We start from the raw sequence: 21674 nt of genomic DNA, 5'->3' as shown, positions 1-21674 counted from the left end.
GTTGCAGCTTTTATTATTTTTGATGTCCTTTGCCTTTAACAACAACCAGCAACAAATGTTAGCAGGTGTAATCTAAGGCTTATCTCCATACTATGAAAAGCACCACCTGTGGATGTCTACACCACATGCTGCTGTTAAAGATACAAGCCAGTTATTTTTCTGGTGAGTTGGCAACTCCACTTTGCTCCCATCGGTCTGTGAGCCACTCCTTGCCCGCCCCTGACAGCACACACCTTTCCTCCCAGGTCCAGGGAAGCTGGCGGTTTCTTTGTGTACAAGTTTCATTCCAGCTCTAATGCTTGTTTGGCTGTGTGCAGAACCCGAACAAGCCCACACTTGAATTAAACTAACAAAATCTGACAAGGCAATGTCTGGCCTGACAGCAGGAGAGGAAGACACTTTCCTATGAAAGATATTGAAATTGTTTGATGTGTCTTAAATTGTTTTTGTTTTGTTAGTTTAATGTCTTAGTGTCAGTGTTATGTAGTGTTTTTGTTTTTGTATTGTACTGTATTGTTTTGTTTAACTTTTTTTCTTCTGTAGTGTTTAAATTGTTGGGAAAGTAATAAATATTATTTTAAAAAAAAGGAAGACACTTTCCTGTGCTTCAGGCAGGAAATCCACCAAGACAGTCAGATGGATGTTTAGTTGGAATGAAGAGGGGAGGATGCATGCGCCCGCAAGGTCTTTTTCCTCTTAATACTCTTTCTAGCCAGGAAGAGTCTGGTGTGGGAGTATAGACTGAAATGGGATTTACAGCCTTTTTGGCTTCAGAAATCAGCAAGTAAGATAGAAGTGCTTAAGTAACCTGTAGGAGGTGGTGTCTAAGAACACTGAGATACATAATCCTCCAATTCATCTGCCCAGCTGCCTGTCCTCCTTCACCTGCTTAACCATCTCAGGAAACTCAGGTAAATGGCCGTCAAGGGCTTCTTCTGTTTTGTTCTGCATGGCCAACACTCCCCCAAATCTCTGCTTCACAGACTTCAGGATATTCATTCTTCTTTTCTTTAAAATGTGCCATGCATTCAATTTGCTGGAGATGAAACACACAACAAACCTCATGTGAGCACCTAACTACAGATGTGTGTAAGAGAGTCCTAAAGCCATTTTTTTTTGAAAGAGAAGCTCCTCTGGAGAGGGAAATTTAGACTAGACAGTTTGCAAGGGGGAGGGAATACTTAGCCATTTACTTACAGTACCTTTCCCAGCAGAATTCTAAGCACAGTGGAAACATATAAGTGGAATCCTGTGAAGAGGGAGATTTTGCAGTACAGACAGGGCAACACCCCCCCCCCCTTCTTGTGAAGCAGTTTGCATTTTTGGGAGGGTATCAAAATACTTTTACATGCATTTGGATGTAGCATGTAATTAGGCTCTGGGACTCACCACAGGAAGTTCAGTACATGTTGGACCAAGACTCCTCAAATAATTTAAGGCAATTATATTAATAAATCTTGAGTGGCAGTCATTGTACAAGAACTAGGGACTTGCCTTCTTTTCTTTTTTAATGAAGCATGGAGTCCAAGTGGGAGGCAACAATTGCAAGGGGGAAAAACACTTTCAGAATTAACCAGGAAGTCCCCTCTACAAAAATGGATGCATGTGTGACTTTAGATTTTTCTCTATAGCACAGAAGACTGCCATAAACATCAATTATATTTGTGACCTCAGTCATTGATTAAAACACTAAAAGGCAGTAGTGGGATCCTTTTTCACAAAGCCTTTGGTTGGAATGGCACCTGCATATTTCCCTGTGTATCTCTTGTTCTGCAAGAGACTTTTGCTTGCTTACTTTTTTTTTAAAAAGGAAGCATGGGGGGGACCCTGAAGCTGGGGGCCCTTGCTTCAAGATCAATACAGCAGATTCACTTACACCTCCTCCTGGGGAGGGTCTGAGTGGTGCACACATTTCTGTTGTGTGTGTGTGCTGCTAGACTGTCTCCACTTTGGTTGCATGGGAAAGGGGCAAATGGCAGGTGCTGAAATTGCCTCTGCTGCCCAACTCTTAAGGGTGCAGCAGTCCTGTCCTTTCTCTTCCATTCTTCTCTCCCCCTAAACCCTAGAAATTAATAAATAGTAGAATTTTGATTATCTGAAGGATTAAAGGGGAGATTGGAGACCAATGGAAAAGTGCTGGCAAAGCTTACTTTCCAAGTCAGGGTCTCACCCAGGATAGATGCATTAACATGACAAAAGCTGTTGATGGCCCATCTGAGAGGAATCTTGGGCCTGGACAAACTGAGGTTGCCATGGGATTGGTGTGTGTGTTTGAGGTGACACAAAAAGAGAGTCTTTTGAGCAAGGTGTGCTGGGAAGAAGGGAGAGGTCAGAGACTGAGATCCATCTTGGGCAGGCTGGCTGAAGGCAGGCTGGGAGAGTTGCCTTGGACTCCAGAGCTGCACTGCTGTGGGGGACAAGCACCTCTCGAAATGACCAAGCTGTAAGATCTGGACTCTCTATAGGCAGACTGAATGTGTAAAGAGGTGAATAAACCATAGTTCTTAAAGCTACAACAGTCTCCAATGTGTCTCGATTCCCCAAAGGATCACAGACCCTGGGTGAGCACCTGGAACCCCCTGGAATCTTGCTACCAACCGGCAGAGAGAATGGGTGGCACCCAACTTTTGTAACATTATTGTTTTTACCTAGTCATCTAAGTGGTATGGAGAACTAGAGATCATGCAGGTGTGCTGGCTCAGACACCCTCAGAAGGCATAAATTCATAAACTTGTGGTGCCTGCCATATATTGTTGAACTCCAACTCCCATTGTCTCCAGCCAGCCCAGCCAACCATCAGGGACAATGGGAGTTGTGGTCCAGCAACATCTGAAGGCCATCACGTTGGCTACCTTGCTTTAGGGCTTTATAATTCCAAACCATCAACTTTAATTATTCCTGGAAGGCAACAGAAGATGGGCTGTCTCACTTTATTGAATCATTGCTAGTGACGGCCACACAAAGACTGTGTTGCAGTAGTTTAGCCAAAAGGTTACAAAAGCATAAATGGAATGAAGAGGGACTGAATTAAACAAACAAACAGGTTAAAATAATTATAACAGGTACAATGAAATTCAGTGGCCCGCATTCCAGCCACCACCATATTTTTGGACCTTACTGCAGGAACTCCTGAAGGCTGTGAGCCAGACTGACCAAGGGAAGTCGTCTATGCTGGGTAATGTCCACAGAATGTAAGATGGCAGGATCCCAAAGGATGTGCTTTTTGGGGCGCTGGCTTCAGGCACCAGGTCTACTGGCAGACCAACTCTGTGTTATAAAGATGTCTGCAAATGTGACACAAAGGCTGGCAACATTAATCCTGCCATATAGGAATTCCTTGCAGATGACCACAGTGTCTGGAAACAGTCAGGTTGTGCATCCACAGCAGTGACCAGAGGAAAAATGACCACTGGGGGTGAGAGCTGAGAGATGAAATGCCATGGTGCATCTGGAACAGCGAAACCAGGCCCCTTCCTCTGCCCCAGCTGCAACAAAACATGTCGCTCCCGTATCGGTCTCTGCAGTCACTGCAGGTGCTGTAACTATCCAAGAGTTTGAATTCATCTCTGATGACACACTCTTCTATTGTCTCTCTAGACAGACAAATGCCAACAACATGGTCAACAGAGTACTTACCTGTTATCAGTGTGTTACCAATGCTTCCTGTGGCCATTTTGGGGTTTGTTTAATTCTGTTATTATGGTAATTACAACCTATTTATATATGATGCAAGTACCATATGTACATATGTACAGTGGTACCTCAGGTTAAGTACTTAATTCGTTCCGGAGGTCCGTTCTTAACCTGGAACTGTTCTTAACCTGAAGCACCACTTTAGCTAATGGGGCCTCCTGCTGCTGCGCTGCCAGAGCACAATTTCTGTTCTTACCCTGAAGCAAAGTTCTTAACCCGAGGTACTATTTCTGGGTTAGCGGAGTCTGTAACCTGAAGCATATGTAACCTGAAGCATATGTAACCTGAAGCGTATGTAACCCGAGGTACCACTGTATATGGGTGTGAGTGTGTTTTAAATATGTTGTAAGTCATCTGGAGACCTTTGGGTTACAAAGGATTAAGAATAATAGTACCTTCCACTCTTCTGGCTTGCCCCTGCTTTAGTAAGTGGCCCTTTTACATCAGCCTGACCCCAGCCTGACTCTGATACAGAAAGAGATGGAGAAAAGCAGAGATGTTTGTTTGTATAAAAGTATTTAATTAAACCTACATTATTATTATTATTATTATTATTATTATTATTATTATTATTTATCACATTCAGATAGAAGTTCATGGTCAGCCTGGCTCCCTTGCCCCTAAACCTCACCCCCACCCATAGCATGCGCAAAGACTTGAGACTGTTGGAACAGGGAACTTATTTACTAGTTTTGGCTTATAAATCGCCACTCACCTACGACCTGTGGCAAGTAAGAACTGGCAACCTTGCAGGGATGTACAGTATTGAGTTGCTCAGAACTCAATACTGCATGAATGGAGACTGCCCTCCCCGGGACTCTGATGTCATTCAGATAACATCAAGCTAATGGTTTCCTTTGAAATATGTAATCTGGTATAATTTTTTCAGTGCACAGTCTATAGAAAATAACAGGACCATTTAAATTTGGTTTGTGATGTGTAACTGAGTGTTTGCCTTGATTAATTTTTTATTGGGTGAAGTCTAGAGTGATTTTGGGTGACTCATTGCATGTGTGGCTTTACAAGAGCCTTTGTCCCTTGATACAATTGCTGTGTAGTTTGAGGCTGGATGGCTGGATGAAAATACAGTCCCAGGGCCTGTCAGAATCTAATATTAAGCCATTTCCCTTGTGTTTGGCTATAAAAAGCGAGAGAAAGAGAGAGATTATTCACTATGTCCTCTGGCCTGACCTCCAAAGTGAGAACCCACAGGACTTTATGAACGTGTGTGTTAGTCACAGAGCGGACTCATGATGCCACCAGAAGCCTTTTTATAATTCACTATCACTGAACTATTTACAGCTTACAATCTTGGCAGAGGATTCGTAACAGCAAGCTTGCTACTAGGAAGTAAAAAACCCCACATCAAATATAAAACAAAATACTTTCTCCATCTGTTCCCTGTTTGCCTCTCATTTAATTTGCTTGTTGTTGACAGTGCAAAGATCCTGAGTGTATTAGGACAATTTTGCAAGTGCTTACCAAGAAGGCAGACATATTTTGACAGGTCAAAATAAGAACATCCCCATTCAGCTTATGGGTTAAAATTCTAAAGGTTTCATTCCCTAGCAGAAAAATAAAGAACAGTAAGGATTCTGCTATTTATTTATTTATGTACTGTATTTAAAACATTTATACCCCACCTTTCCTCAATGAGCCCATGGCAGCTAACAAGGTACGTTGAAATAATAAGCACAATTTTAAAAAAGAATTTTCCAACAATAAATACAATAGTTGGCCACAGTAGATACCTAAATATCCAAGTTCAGCAAAATCCCCATGCTACAAATCTGCATTTGCAAGGGGAGTGTTATTCCCACCCAATACTGGTTGAACCTCTGTTCCAAGGTTAGCTCTACTAACATTTGTCTTGTCTGAATTAATATTCAGTTTGTTTACCCACATCCAGTCCATTACTGTCTTCAGGACTTCTATAGCCTCACTGCAATGAGATGGAAAAGAGAAAAGTGGGTAAAAGTCAATATATCTATTAAATTGTGACTATAAGTTATTTGCTGACATATTGGCAGAAAGACTCAAACATATATTGAAAGCTATAATTCATGAAAATCAGGCCAGCTACTTACCAGGAAAACAAATACAGAATAACATCAGGAACATTATTAACATATTAGAATATCTTGAATTTAGAATTGTTAAATAGCGGCTCTGATGTTCGTGGACTCAGAAAAAGCTTTTGATAATGCATCCTGGTATTTCCTAAAGAAACAGATTAATTTAATGGGTATGGAAGAAAAAAATTGAAAAATGTATTGAAGCAATATATCATAAACAAAGGGATAGACTGATAATAAATGGTATGATCTCAGGAAATATTGAAATTTCAAAAGGAACAAGATAGGGATGCCCTCTGTCCCCATTATTATTTATTTTGGCATTGGAAATTTTAATGAATAAGATCAGAAAAGAGGAAATAATAAAAGGGATTGTAGTGGGGGGAATTATAAAATAAGAGCTTTTGCAGTTCATGTCTCCGCTCCTCCACATGCAGCTGCTGGGTGACCTTGGGCTAGTCACACTTCTCTGAAGTCTCTCAGCCTCACTCACCTCACAGAGTGTTTGTTGTGGGGGAGGAACGGAAAGGAGAATGTTAGCCGCTTTGAGACTCCTTCGGGTAGTGATAAAGCGGGATATCAAATCCAAACTCTTCTTCTTCTTCTTGCAGGTGATTTACTAATAACAACAGAAAACCCTAAGGATTGTATCCCAAAAGCAATAGAATCTATTAACGAATTTGGACAATTAGCTGGCTTTAAAATCAATTATAAGGAAATAAACTTGTTAGGTGAAAACATGGGAATAGATGAACAAAAAGAATTACAGGAAACTACGGGATTGGAAATAAAGAAAAAAGTGAAATACCTAGGCATCTGATTAACATTAATCTGCTTCAGGACAATTATGTCAAAATGTGGAATGACGTGAAAATTAATTTAGAAATCTGGAGCAAGCTTCATCTCTCCTTCTGGGGCAAAATATTGGTAGTAAAAATGAACATCCTACCTAGAATGATTTTTCTATTCCAAATGATACCTATTCTGGGAGGTATGGATTGTTTTAAAAATTGGAGGAAAGACATAGCAAAATTCATATGGAAAGGGAAAAAGCCCAGAATAAAGCATAAAATTATTATAGACAGAAATAAAGGGGGGGGGGGCTTGGCTTTGCCTGATTTGGAGTTGTATCATGCAGCGACAGCTCTAACTTGGATCAGAGAATGGATGATCTTAAAAGATAAAGATCTGTTGGATCTAGAAGGTGTAGGTACGTGTTTTGGTTGGCATGCCTATCTGGTATATGATGAGGTAAAGGTGCACAGGGGATTCTTAGACCATATAATTCCAAAATCATTGTACAAAATATGGCTTAAATATAGACTTGTAAAACCAAAAACTCCCTGGTGGACCTCACCGGGAGAAGCCATGACTGTGAAGAAAAAAGAAAAATGTTTGAAGATGAATGTACTGCCGAGAATGTTATTTTTATTTCAATCACTGCAAATTATTGACAAGATGGATTGTTTTAAGAAGTGGCAGAGAGATATATCTAGATTAGTCTGGCAGGGCAAAAAGCCCAGAATAAAATATAAGATGCTTACAGATGCTAAAGTTAGGGGGGGCGTTGCCCTGCCAGACTTGAAACTCTATTATGAATCAGCAGCTTTCTGCTGGCTGAAGGAATGGCTACTTCTTGAAAACACAGATGTTTTAGATCTTGAGGGGTATGATAATGTATTTGGGTGGCATGCATACTTGTGGTATGGCAAGGTAAAAGCGCATAAGGCATTTAAAAACCATATTGTCAGGAAAGCATTGTTTAATGTCTGGGTTAGATATAAAGACTTTTTGGAGAGTAAAACCCCAAGGTGGCTTTCACCTATGGAAGCGAAAACTTTGAAAAAACTTAATATGGAGGCCAAGTGGCCAAAATATTGGGAAATTTTAGAACAGGAAGGTGACAAATTGAAATTGCAGAGTTATGAGAAGCTTAAAGAGAAGGTGCGAGACTGGTTACACTATTTTCAAATAAGAGAGGTTTTTAACCAGGATAAAAAGTGGGTTTCCAGGTGGAAAGATCAAAGTTAGAGACAGAATTGCTAGAACCCAATGCTAAGATTCTATCAAGAATGTATAATTTGCTGCTGAAATGGAACACTGAGGAAGAAACAGTAAAATCGGCAATGATAAAATGGGCACAAGATATAGGCTATAATATCATGTTTGCTGACTGGGAGAAGTTGTGGACCACCGGGATTAAATTTACGGCATGCAATGCCCTAAGAGAGAATATTATGAAAATGATGTACAGGTGGTACATGACCCCAGTCAAGCTTGCAAAAACTTATCATTTGCCCGATAATAAATGCTGGAAATGTAAAGAAACTGAAGGTACATTCTTTCACCTTTGGTGGACGTGCCCAAGGATTAAGGCTTTCTGGGAGATGATCTATAATGAATTGAAGAAGGTACTTAAGTACACTTTCCCTTAGAAACCAGAGGCCTTTCTCCTGGGCATAGTCGGCCAATTGGTGTCAAAGAAGGATAGAACTTTCTTTATGTACGCTACTGCAGCAGCAAGAATACTCATCGTAAAGCATTGGAAGACACAAGGCCTACCCACTCTGGAAGAATGGCAGATGCAAGTAATGGACTACATGGAAATGGCGGAAATGACTGGCAGAATCCGAGACCAGGGAGAAGAGTTGGTGGAAGAAGATTGGAGGAAATTTAAAACTTATTTACAGAAACATTGTAAAATTTTTGAATGTTGATGACATTGAAATGAACTGAAGGGGTTCTAGCAACAAGGTTAAAAATAAGATTGGATTGATAATAGATAAATTAATTGGCTATGAATTTGCTGAATCAATTTTCAAAAGGGATACAAAAAAGGGAGATGTGAGGAAGTCAGGAAAATAATGAATCGAAGATGAGAAATTAAAAAGAGGGATTTTTGCTTTTTCCTTTTAGTGTGTTTTGTTTTTTGCTTTTTTTGCTTTTTCTATAAGTTATGTATTTTTTGTATTTTGTAACTTTATATTTTTGTTTATGTGTTTTTTTCTTTTTTCTGCTTGTTGTTATTCCTAAAACTTAAGAAAATATTAGTAAAAAAGAAAAGAAAGAAAAATGTTTGGGCAACATACAAAAGAGGAAGATGATAAATTAAAATTGAAAAAAAATGAAGACATCTGAATGCACTTAAATGATTGGCTCCAATGTTTTCAAATTACTGAACGATTGGGTAAGGATAGACAAAAAGGATTCTCCAAAGAAATATCAAAATTGGAAGAGAAGTTAATACTAGCAAAAGGAAAAATTATATCCAGCATGTACGACCTCCTTCTTGATTGGGAAGCAAAAGAACCCGTGCATGTGGGTGCCTGGAGAGATAAACTGCATTTAAGATATCCTCTCCTACCTATTAAGACCCATCCCACAGCATTGCCTCTTTTCAGCAGGGTGGCACTCCCTTGGAAGGAGCAGGTCTGCAACTTCTGGGTACTCCCAAATACATCTCTGTCACTAGATGCCTAAGTGTCCTCTGTGGCAGAGTCTGTCAGGTTCACCTGCTACAGTTGTTCCTGGACAGGAATATAGTCCATGCACTGAGACTGGATTACTGCAATGCATTCTCCTTGAACCTAGTCTAGAAGCTCTAGTTGACGCAGAATGTGGTGGCTAGACTGCTGATGGGAGCACATAGCTAAACTGTTGCTAAAACATCTGCACTGGCTGTCTATCGCCTATGCAGCCAGCTGCAAAGACCTTGTTCTTAATTTACAAAGCCCTTCGGGACTACCTGAACCCTTATGTCCCAGCTCAATCCGAGAGATCATCTTCAGAAAAGTTATTGGTCTTCCCCCAAGTTGGCGACAAGAAACTGAGCCTTAGTGCCCTCATCCCAGTCCTGTGGGAACGCCCATCGCTCGGCCAGCAGAGATTGGGCAGGTGCCTCCTGTTTATACCTGTGAATGTCTGCTGAAAACCTGTCTGTGCCACCAAGCTTATGTAAGCAGTTCAAAAATCATCTTTCTGTAATAACTGATGTTCTCTGATTTTAAAGTTTAGTGTAGTGTTTTAGTACATATTGATATTGTTGTAAAGCATTATGATTTTTAATATGGTGGTATATAAATATTTTTAAATAAATAAGTAAAAGCCATCATTTGCCTCTTGCCTTTTAAAGGGTCCCCTTTGGGCAGAACACTTCCAAGTGACCAGGATATTATCCTCATTTGCCTGCGTCCTATTGTTCTTTAGTCTGCTTTTGTGTTGCTTTCCTTTTTTTAAAAAAATCACATCGTTTGGTTTGCATTTCTCCCTTCTCTTGTCAGATCCTGCTCTAGCTTTTTCTTCTTTTTTATATAGAAAAAGTAGCATTTCTCTCTAAAAGCTATTATAAACCGTATCACCTCCAAAACGTGGATGAAAAACATCTGATTTTCATTTTGTAAAATTCTAATTCGATAAAACAAAAGCAAGGCCCACCGCCACTTGGCTCCAGCTTGGAGCTGGAATAAGAAATAGCGGGCAAGGACAAGTTTACCTGAGCCAGGTATCATCACCACCTATCAGGTACCTATTGCTAAAGAGGCAAGGCCACAGTCTGAGGCTCCCCCTATTTTGAGAGGTGGTAGTAGCCAACGGCCCGAGGACTGTGAAAGCTATACCATTGTCAACCAAAAGGGAGGGGGTAATATCTTAGAGCGTCTCGTTCTCCCTCCCCCGCTCCCCGTTCACTGACAAGATTCTAGGGAGGATTTGGTATTTAAACATGATTTGTGCGCGGAGTCCTTTTTCCAACAATCTCCCCAGCACGTGCTCTGCGGTTCGTGCCCAACGGCTCGTGGCTTGAAGGCAGAGCAAACCATTTGAATCGCTGGAGGGGGGGCAGAAATGAAGGCTTTCTTCCCGCCCGCCATCGAAATCAAGCGGGCTTTTATTTGCTTTAACTGGATTTATTGTATCCCAAACACTCGTAGCGCTGCTACTAAAATGGTACCGGCCCACCATTCTGCAGTGCTAAAGCGGCTTGGGCGAGCTTATTATTTAGGGAAGGGGGAGTGAGCCGAGATTCAGCTGGATCAGCTGCGGGCCCAGAAAAGCCACAGTCTCATATCCACGGACTCCGGAGAGGCGCGTTGACGGGGATTTTCTTTCTCCGTTGACTAACAGGCTGCTGGAAAGAGATAAACCAAATCGCTGACCTATCCGTCTCCCCCCTCGAAAAGTAAAAATAATATCGCCTCGTCAGGGGCGGGGGGGGGCGAGCAGCTGAGCGAAAAGGCGGCGCGGACTGTACCTTTGCAAGCGGCGAGGCGCCTGGAATACTACAACTTTAAATTCGGCCCTGAGCGCCTCTTCAGGTCTGAAGAGATTCCAGTTAACTCCAGTCTCGGGTGCCTCGGAAAATCAGAACTCGGTGAAATGTGGGGGAGACAGAGCGAGTCCCCCCCCTCACACATGTCAGAAATGGTCAGGCTGGGATTCTACCACATCGAATACAGAGGGGGGACGCTCTTAAGGGCTCTCTCCCAGACAAATCAATCTCCGTGTATTCTTTCTCCCACCTTCTTTGGTCGTGGATTATGGGGAGGCGCTGGCGAGGACGCCGGCCGGGAAATGGTACGCCCCGAGGGGCGGCGCCAGCGAAGCCCTGCCCGGGGTTGGCGCGGGCCAGTCGCAGGGCGGGAGGCGGCCGGGCCGGGCTGGTTCTGCGCAGCTGGGAGGGCGGAGCCGCGCGATCCCGGGCTCGGGGCGGCCATGGGCGGCTGAGGGGTGCCCAGTCCAGAGGGGCCCGGGCCGGCGGCCATGGCCGAGGACTACTGGGACTCGCCCCCGCAGTAGCCGCCGCCAAGGTAAGAAACGCGGGTCGGACGGGGGGGGGGCACCAGCGTGACCTTTGACCCCTTGTTAGGAATCTGTCTCCCGAGGGACCAGCTCTGCTGCCTTGGGATGGGAGCGCTCGCTTTCAAGCCATTCGGCCCTTTCTGCTCTGACTTCTCGTGTGATTTCGCCCGGCATCGCACCCCCAATAGATCTGTTCGGCTTCTTTAATCCCTGATGCCGATCTCTGCCCTCGGCATTGATCTCCTTGAACTCTCTCCTTCCACCCCCCAGCGAGTACTGCGCCCAGTATTTCTTAGCCCCTCCTCAGTAGGCTTGGAGCAGATCCTTTCCCCGTCGGACCTCAGGGAGATGCACGAATTCGGGGCGCCTTCTTAATCTTCCCCCAGAGATCCATACTCTTCAGCTGGGAGGTTCGCCCCTTCTGCCACTGGGCGAAACTCCTTGCTGCTTAAATCGGGGGGGGGGGGGAGGTGGATTGTTCTGAAGTTCTGAGCATCTGCACCTTCCTTCCCCCTTGGTGTTGCAGTCTTTTCCTCTACTGAGTCCCACCGCTCCCCGTTGACTGCCGTGCCCTGGAGGCTCCCCACCCGCTCTTCTTCCTTCTGGCCCAAGGCTTTTGCCTGGCTCTGACCTCGCAAGGACCTTTGGGGGGGCTCTGAGGAGGCGCTTCTCCTTTGCCTCATGGCTCATGATTCAGGGACGAGTGGTTTCTTTCTGTTTGGACTTGCTGGGTGATCTTTGCTTTCACGTTGACTCTTGTCACTAGATTCCCTTGGCTTCCAATTGCTTCCCTCACTCTGACTGTGGACCTGGAAATGTAAGGAGGCGTATCTCTTGTAGGATTTGTTGCTTCTCTGCTACTTGGCTTGAGCCATTTCTTTGTGCAAGTGACCAAGTTTTCCTCTTCTCCTTCCCACACCCCCTCACGTCCAAATTGGAGTGCAGGTGGTGTTCCCCTCCTGGCCTTTAAGAGGTGGATGGGGGATGCTCCCAGATTCAGCATGTTCTCAGGGCACCATGGCTAGGAAATGGGGTGCAGAAGAGAGACTGTAGGAGGAGAAACCACAGGGAGTCTCCGTAGGGGATTCTTAGCTCTCTGTTCAGGAATTCCAGCTGCTCCTGGTGGGAGGAAGTTCCTTTGCTCACCTTCCACTTGAAGACCAACCTCTTCGTGAGCCTGATGATGTCATGGGGGGCGCTTCCATCTCCTCCCCACTTCACGCTACGCTGCGTCTGTGTGTGACTAATGATGCACTGGTAGGCAAATGGGTCCTGTGATGATGCTGTGAGGTTGGCAGGGATCAGGCTTATCTGGGAAGGGATTGGCTTTTGGGGCAGCTGCTGGCAGTATTAGCCCTGGAGATGTTTGGTGCAGAGGCCCCTGGGAGGGGGGCTGGTTTTCTCGTTTCCCCCCCTTTCTGTTTGCCTTCATGCTTGTAACCAGGAGTTCCCCAGAAGGCTGCCATTCCCTTCCTGACCCTCTGCTGTGCTCGGCTGGAGCTGACAGCTTAGCAGCAACTGTGCTTGGTGGCTTGTCCGGATTTGCTTGCTAACCTTTTGCCTGCTCTCTTGTGAGGAAGGTGTGTGTCAGGCATACTTATTGGGAACACCCACCTTCCCCCAAACACATGGGTGCTTGCATCTATGCTAAGGTGCTCCGTTCTACTGCTCCTTTTTTATTTCACTGCCAACTTGGGCCTGGTGACCAGCTTTTGGCACTCCGTGGAGTTGGCACCGGTGCCAGGTCTGGCGCAGGGTTCTGCAGTGAGAGCTGCAATGACAACATCTTAGCTGCTGAGCTGCTTTGGAGAAGGAAGAAAAGCAGAGTGGCTGCAACTGGTGAAAGGAAGCTAGTTTTTCTCCCTCCCTCTGAGTTTTTACATTTTTTGGATGTCTTCTTAGATCCTAACCCACTGGAAAAAAGATTCTCCATTCTTTAGATGGCTCTTATCTGGTCTTTCAGGTATAGCTGCTGTTTAGCTTGGTTTGCCTCACTGCTGAACCCACTGAAAATAGAATCAGAATGGGTATAAAAAGCCATTTAGTCCCTCTCCTTGCCCCCAGTCAGGACAAACCCACTTCCAACCCCAAGTGAACCCATACAAGCCAGGTCACAATACAGCACAGGCAGAGATGAGGTGAAGTGCCCAAAATGTGCCTCCAAAAGCAGAGAGGCAAGGCAGCTTGTATATTTCAGAGGAAGAGAGAAAGAAGAAAGTGACAGAGAAAAGAAAGGGTTACTTCTGTAGCTCTGTACACCAGAGTATTTTATTATTCTCTTCTGATTTGTTCATAAGATGAGTCTTCTCCAATGTGAATATTTGTTGCCCTCCAGATATTTTGGATTTCAGCTCCCATCTCCCTTTGCCAGCAAGGACAATGGTTTGGGCTCTGCTGAATGCAAGGCAACTTGGTGAACTTCACAGTTGAGTGTGGGTTTTGTCCTGGCTCTTGCATTCCCATATCCAATATTTAATATCCTGGCTCATCATGTTATGCTATTTCTATAGCTCTAAAATTATTATTATTATTATTATTATTAGAATTATATACTGCCCTACACCCGGGGGGTCTCAGTGTGTGATGATGTTTCTCATTCACCTCTGCAGTGATCTTTTGAGAATTTCCCCACTGTGTGGATGGTGAATAAATAAGTCTCTTTCCCAAGGCTACCTAGTGAGTGGATTTTGAACTTTTAAACCTGTATTGCCTATCAGATTGTACTCTGTGTTAACAAACCTGGAGTAATCTTTCCACCCCCTGGCCTGGTAGCACGCCCTCAGTTGCTAAACTAGATTAGAACCCCTGCCGTTCATAAGAATTAGAACCCCCTTGCTATTCTTTAACTGCATTGTGAGTGTCATGTGGTGTCACGGTCACTAAACTGCAGTCCTATACACATTTACTTGGGAGCATGTCCTACTGAAGTTAATGTTGCTTACATCTGAGTAGATGTGTTAGGATTGCACTGTAAGGCTGCAGTCCTTGTGTGCACATGCTTGATAGTAAGCAGTATTAAACTAATTGGGACTTACATCTGAGTAAACTTGGTTAGGATTGTGCTGTAGTCTGTACAGTTGTGAAGCACATTCTGGGCTCTTTTGGCTCTTGATCTTCCTGGCTTCCCTTTCTGTGTCCAGGAAGGGGCCCTGGCTATCCCACAAGCTCACACAAACACTAAGCTTAGGATCCTGGTAGTTTCAGCTTTCATTAGTCTGCCCCCATTTTGGGTCCCACTGTCTGAAAAAAAAAGGCTTGAACAATGTAATAATAAATAAAATCTCCAAATAGGGAAGATGGGCCTGGGAAGGAGGAGTTTCAGTGCCCTTATGTAGCTTCTTGACCCACCCCCTGGCTAGGGGAATAAATTATGTTAAATTAGCAACTATAGGCAAAGTGGCTTAATTTCCATACCATATGCTGGTTTTTCTTGGCACAGAATTGTGATGAATAATCTTACCTTTCTTTTGAGCCCAAACAGTCCTGATTTTAAGAAAATCTTTGTTGCATATACTGACTTTTGTTTCCCCATGACTGCTCTTGGCTGCTTCAAAGCCACATGATCCTTTTGCCATTCAGTGTTTATTTTGGAGTAACAGTGGATTTGGGGCCCTACATGGCACAAAATGAATATGGCCCCAGCTTGGAAGCCATCTGATGCATTCTTGAGAGCAGGGGCTCCCTATATTCTCTGGACATAGGTAGTCAGTATGCTTGACATCCCTTCCCAGGCACAGGGGTGACATTATTAGTTTATTTTTATTTATTTGGTTTCTGACCCACCCTTCACTATTTGATCCCAGGGTGGGTTGCAGTAACTTAAAAATAACATTCAAAAGAGTTTAAAACAAATAATAATAATCATAGGAGGGTGAGTCCTGAAAATCTATACCACACATGTCCAAGGACAGGGTAAAGAGGCGCTTCTTCAGCATAGGATGCAAACTATACAGGGAAGGCACCCAGTGGACCTCTGTGGGGAGGGGGTGCCACACCTTAGGGGCTGCCACAGAGAAAGAGTGGTAGAACTGCCAGCTCTGCTGAGCTTGACACCCAGGAAGGTTTGTCAGGAAAGAGGGAGCCTTTCAGGTATGTCCTTGATTTTTGACTGGGGATGGAGGAAGAGAAACTGTGGAATGAATATGCATCTTGCATGATCCCTTCAAGAAACTTATCCTGTCCTCTGTTGCCATCCCAGAATGAGCATGAGCTGGCAATGTAATAGTGAAATAAATATAATACAGGTGGGGACTCTTGCTTTTTGTTGGAAGTGGAGCTGTTAACAGACTTAAAAAGCAAGACCAACGATTAAAATTGGGTCTCTGGAGACCAGATCTGGCTTGTGTGCATGAGTAGTTTGCGTTCTCTGATCTGTCCTTTAACCAGAAAGCAGATAGGAGGAGACGACTCAATAAATTTTATCTTGGTGCAGCTTCCACCTTACTTTGTCCATGTGCTCGGGGTGCATTAAAACTGTTAAATCACACATGCTTGATACGAGCAATGCCCTGTTGTTTTTAAAGATGCCATTGCTTTATGCCAACTACTAAACATCTGCTGAGAGAAGAGCTCTGCACTTCTTGCAGAAAGTAGACAGGCTTGGGCTTCAGTCACATCGAAAGGCAGGTATCCAGTTGAAGAGCCGTCACCATACCGTCTGTATGCCACTGCTGGTCACACAGTACAGAGTTCACCCCAAAAGGCTCTCTTTCCTGACTCGCTGTCTCTGCTGCTGTGGCTCTTGGGAAAATGAAGGGGGGAAACCGAGGCAGCTGGTGAGTGGACCTCCAGTCCAAGGGCAGGGATATCCAGATCCACTGGTTCTTCAGGGTTACTGGTAAGGTGCAGATCTGCTGGTAGTTCCTGTTCCTCTTGCTCTCCTCTGAGGGGATCTCAGGTTGGAAGTCTGAGCAGGGTTGAGTGCTTCTTGACAGCTTAACAACAAGAACAGAACCCCACTGCAAAAAAAGGGCACATAGACATTCCATTGTGGCGACCATAACCCATGTTCAAGGTGCCTTTTGGAAATTAGCTTATATTTCTGTGTTTCTAACACTACTCCTTGGAGACATAAAATGAATGACATCTTACAGCAGGGGTCAGCAAACCTTTTCAGCAGGGGCCGGTCCACTGTCCCTCAGACCTTGTGGGGGGCCGGATTATTTTTTGGGGGGAGGGCGAATGGATGAATTCCTGTGCCCCACAAATAACCCAGAGATGCATTTTAAATAAAAGCACACATTCTACTCATTTAAAAACATGCTGATACCCGGACCGTCTGTGGGCCGGATTTAGAAGGTGACTGGGCTGCGTTCGGCCCCCCGGGCCTTAGTGTTCCTACCCGTGTCCTACAGGCATGGGGACCTGGTGGCCTTCCAGGTATTGCTGGAGTGGACTGTCACTCCCATCATTGCCCATTGCCCACTCTGCTTGGGGCCCGATGGGAATCCATCAACATTTGAAAGGCCACATGTCCCCCCCCCCCCCCGTCTTAATTGATAATACATCAGTGAAAATGCTGGCCATTGTCTTGCATAGGATCTAGGAATAAAGACTCAAGATTCAGTGATAGAGCGGTCTATTTTTTGTCAGAGTGAAATAAAGTCCTTGGGGCAAGTGATTGCTCCATCCATACTGAACATGAGCGGACATCTTCATGTCCCTGAGAGGGTCTAGTTACCAAATGCACCAGGGCTACCTAAAAACCAAAGTTTATCTTCTGAGACTCTCCCAGTGCTATGCTGCAAGTTCTGACAGTGATGTTACTACTTAGATTGTTATTTACCCTGGCTGAGTTATTCAGAAGCTTTCTAGATTTAGAGATGGGTGACCAATTGCTCAGACTACCAGATATTTCAACAGTGCTGATTCATTTCATGGTTGTTTCTTTAAACAAAAGTCTTGACAACTGGAAGGCGTGCTTAGAGCCATCTGAGCCTCGACAAGGATAGCCTAATAGCCCCACATTGCCAAAGTGCCAAGAGAACCAAAATAAAAAAGGAGAGCTATTTCACAGGCCAATTCTTTGTGCCATGTCTCTTCATGGGCTTGGGATGCAGATGTATTGAAGCTTAACTAAGACCTGTGCAGCCCAGGCAGCTGACCCCAAGGATGAGTGGCCCATCCATGGTGGAGCCTTTCTAATCCAAGTCCTGATTGAGTCATCTGCTGAGCCTTGATAGGAGAATATCCTAACAGATGCCTTCCTCCTGGCTTCAGCTGCATAAAAGCTTCCATCCCCATGAAGTTCTATCCTGTCCCTCTGTTAGGGCTGAGGGACCCTGAGATGCCTTAATATGCTGTCTTGCCTCCATCTTGCCCAGGTATGAGAAGACCCTTCCCCAGAGTTGACTGGGGATCTGGTGCTGAGCTGTAGGCACACATGCTCCAACCACAGGCTCCACAGGATGAGACGTGCATTCAGCAGCGAGGGCTAAGAGGGTTGGGGTGTCTTTAAAGTTTGGCACTGTTGAAGAGGCAAGCTCCTGCTCTAAAACGGAATGTGAAAAGTGGATTGCTTCTTCAGCATCGGAGGGCAACATCAAAGGAACCTCTGACTCTTAATCCTTTCCCTCTTTCTGTGGGCTGGAGGGCAGGAAGGGGTGGGAGTGATCCAGAGATCACTGCCAATCTCCAGACCACAAGCTGGTCTCTGGAGCCCAATCTCACTACCAGTATTTAGAGGTGCTTATCTCAAGCTGAGACAGCAGCTGCTGCCTGCAAGAGCCAAGCATTCCAGGATGTACATGGGGTGCTTTGTACATGGCTCTTCCGTAAGCAAATCAGTCACAAGTGCTGGGTTCTGGCTGTCATCTTGCTATTTGGGTACAGCAGAGGCTAATGGATACTTTAGTTTCCTTTCTGCAGTTTCCTTTTGGGGCCTGGGAAAAGGACCATTTGGAGTGCCCCCCCCCCCCCGGTTTACCTTCTTTGTGTCACTTGCAAGTTGCTCTCTCTCTTTCTGCGGTCGTGGAAAGCAACGTGGCTCCTCTCTTGCTGACTCTGAGGCAGAAAGGCTGGGAGTGGGGAAGGAGGAGTGCTGGGTGTGGATTAGACCTGCTCTTCCACTTCAGGGGGATTTGGGGGGGTCCTGACCTTCAGCCTTAGTCTCTCCTTGGAAAGTGTCCCTGAAGCAGAGGAAGGACCAAAGCTGAGTTGGCATGCAGAAGATCCTGGGTTCAGTCTCTGGCATCTCCAGGTGGGGCTGGGAGAGACTTCTGCCTGAAATCCTGGAGAGGAGCTGCCAGTCCGTGTAGAAAGAACGGAGCTGGATAGACCAGTGGTCTGGCTCAGTAGAAGCTGAGTTCTTCCTATGCTTGTAAGTGGAACAATGTCTTCCCTCTATGGCATCGTGAGCCCTGCCTTCCAGAGAGAATCTAGCAATTGTGCATATGATCCCTTAATCCAGGGTGAGGCGAATGAGGATTCCTCATGCCAGCAAGGGGTGGCCATCTTTGACTCACTCCCTGAATCACCACCTGGTCAGTAACATGGGTTCACCAGTGCAGGCATCTGGGGAAGCAGAAATAAAGGGGAGGAGAGGAAGCCTCAGCTGGTGACAAGAGGCCACCACTGCTGGAAAAATACTGGTTGGGAGTGAAAATCCCCACCAACTTTTCACTTCCCCCACCCCATAAAAATACTGATGGTGGCTGGATATTCCTTCTGTGTGCCCTGCCTTGGGGAATGCAAGGATACGTCAGGGGCTGCCTGCTCCATCACTGAGGCCTTATGGTTAGTGGCCCCCATGGCTTGGACTCAGATCCACAAGGAGCCATGCATGCAGTATTCTGCACCCAGTTTTGTGGGGCTCCCTCCACTGGAGGTCACACAAGCCCCCTCCCTGTTGAACAAATACTTTTTTTTATTGCAGTAGGCTTTTTCATTGAATTCTGATTTTGTAGCTTTACCTCCTTTTCCATCTTACTGTATTGCATTTCCTGTACGCTGCTTAGAGGCAATTGGGATTAAGTGGCACACAGATTGTAGGAGTTAATAAACAAGAAACCCAAGTTCAAATCTAGGCTCCTCCATTTACAGTCTGGATGCTGCCTCTCGGTCTGGCTTCTACTTTTTAAAAATGTTTTTATTATTTTCTAAATGAACATGAAAGGCAAAACATGCAGTTTGGAGGGTAGTTTGTTACATGAAAGCTCACCCTCACTACTTCAACAAAATATATGGCCACAGGTTTGAAGGAGACATATGAATTCTGGGTGACCCTGGTAGTCTTGGTCCTACTTTTTTGTAGTTTGGGAAACACAATGCAAAACCTTGCTGGTTTTTTTGTGTGAGGATGAAATAAATACCATGCTTTTCACACTAAAGAATACTGTAGAAGTTGTCAGTAACCCACAATCTTGAATTAATTGGTATTCTGTATGGTGAATGAAAAGCTCTGTGTGTGTGTGTGTGTGTGTGTGTGTGTGTGTGTGAGAGAGAGAGAGAGAGAGAGATAAAGAGGTGTGTGTGTGCGCATATTATGATAGATGGAGATAGCCAGACACAGCCAGGTTTATTTTTTCCCCAGGAATACAACTTTAGCTTTAAGTCAATACTCCCCTCATAGGAGAAAAACCAGCCCTGTTTTTGTGTGTGTGTGCTGGTGAATCTGCCTTGAGGAGGAGCGCTTCTCACCCCTGTGAGCAGTAGTGGAGCGTCATGCTCTGGCGGCGGGGGGGGGGGGGGAGCAGGCAGGGCTGCGTCCTGGGGGCGTGGCACATCGCCTTTGGGGGTGTGGTGCCCAGTGCTGGTGGGGGCACAGCCGTGATGGCACCCCACCGGGATTGCGCTGCCGGGGGCGGTGTGCTCCCCCCGCATTCCTCTTCCTCCGCCAGTGCCTGTGAGATCTCTGTATCTGCACCCCCCCCCCCAATGTTAAGTCTCCAAGTGCTGTCCTTTCATTTTTCTTATACAAGGAAGTGGAAGTCTTTCACTTAAGTGGAGGGGGGTTGTATGTTCTCTTGGGGGTGGAGGCTAAACTGTCCCCTGGTGCCCTTAGTATCTGGAGTGAGAAGAATGCTTGCCCCCCCCCCCCCCGCAACTGTGCCTTCACCTTACAACTGCTTGCTTTATCCCATAGAAAAGGAAGCTGTGAAGAACTGAGTGAGCCCCACTTTGTGCAACTTTTCCATGAGTTCTAGTTTTTTTTTTTGCTCAAGCTAGATTGCAAAAGAGTATTTGGGAGAAGAGGATGGGTCATCAGGAGCTAGTTTTGAATAATAAATATTGAATATAAAAAGTGCCGCTAGATGACTTTGTTCCCTTCTTTTGCATATTTTAAGACGTAAAAGAGAAATTCCTAGGCATTCGTATCTCACTTCCAGGATGTTCCTGGATTATTAGGTGCCTGAAATTTTTCCAGTTCTACCAGAATGTTGAGCCATTTCTCTTAGGCTGTGCAGATCGCCTGAAGGGCTGTTTCTGTGGGTTGGCATCTTCTGCCCTCTGTCAAGCCCTCAACACAGCTGCACCTCCCTTTGCTGCTCCCTCTGGTTGGAAGAGGCTGCACTGTTAGTGCCAACAGCCAGGGGCAGTCAGGGACTGCTCCGCAAGCCAGGATGTCCCTCGTATCCCTTTGCTTGGATGCTAACTGAACCATTTTGGAAACCCAACTTGTCTGAAAGGTAGAATAGACGTGTGTTAAAATAATAATCATTGTAGGGGGGCTGCGGAAAGCTCAGTGTTGTATCACATGCTTCACATTCAGAAGGTTCTCTGTTCCGTCCTAAAAGAGCACCTTCCCCAATCTTGGTCCTCTTGGACCCCACAACTGGCAGGCGAGGCCTTGTTGCTGGTTTACCAGTAGCAGCTGCCGGGTCGGTGATGACCTGTGACAGGGCCTTCCTGGTGGTGACTCCATTTATGGAATGCCCTCTCTGGTGAGGTGTCTGTCTCTTTCATTACTGACCTTCAAGAGATTTTTTTTTAACATTCCTGTTTACCTAGGTTTTTGATGCCTGAAAGAGGCTGTTCCTGGCAATCCTGAGATAACTATTTTAGAGTTTTAAAAATGATTTTATTATTGATATGTTTGCTTCCCTGGGCTCCTTCAGGAGGAAGGATGGGATGTGAATGGAATAAATAATAATAAACCCTGGTATCTCATGG

General features: G+C 45.1%; 1 protein-coding gene and 1 long non-coding RNA gene across 11 annotated transcripts in view; one reads left to right on the top strand and one right to left on the bottom strand.

Annotated features, from left to right (window-relative positions):
• Window positions 1–5280: 5280 nt before the first annotated feature.
• On the bottom strand, window positions 5281–11360 carry LOC310834520. 5 transcript variants are annotated; one of them, XR_014559274.1, is made up of 4 exons: window positions 11285–11360; window positions 11017–11117; window positions 9892–10893; window positions 5281–5635 (listed from the first exon to the last, which is right to left on the bottom strand). It is a non-coding gene; the product is annotated as an uncharacterized lncRNA (long non-coding RNA). The 5 variants fall into 5 exon arrangements; XR_014559276.1 differs by lacking the exon at window positions 11285–11360 and having other exon boundaries at window positions 11017–11182; XR_014559277.1 differs by lacking the exon at window positions 11285–11360 and having other exon boundaries at window positions 5281–5913; window positions 10261–10893; window positions 11017–11182.
• A 32-nt stretch (window positions 11361–11392) lies between these two features.
• The window catches only part of CDK16 (cyclin dependent kinase 16), a 61880-nt gene continuing 51598 nt past the window's right edge, over window positions 11393–21674 (top strand). For 4 of the 6 annotated variants that reach the window (XM_083719261.1, XM_083719260.1, XM_083719258.1 and 1 more), the window contains exon 1: window positions 11426–11572. The gene's annotated coding sequence lies outside the window, so the exon portion shown is untranslated. Of the gene's footprint in view, window positions 11573–21674 lie in introns of all 6 variants that reach the window. The other 2 variants (XM_083719259.1, XM_083719256.1) reach the window with 1 other exon arrangement.

The sequence above is a fragment of the Podarcis gaigeae genome (assembly GCF_964106915.1).
Source record: "Podarcis gaigeae genome assembly, chromosome: 17".
Taxonomy (NCBI): domain Eukaryota; kingdom Metazoa; phylum Chordata; class Lepidosauria; order Squamata; family Lacertidae; genus Podarcis; species Podarcis gaigeae.
Note: the sequence above shows the minus strand (reverse complement) of the source record. Positions and strands in the feature narration are given on the sequence as shown.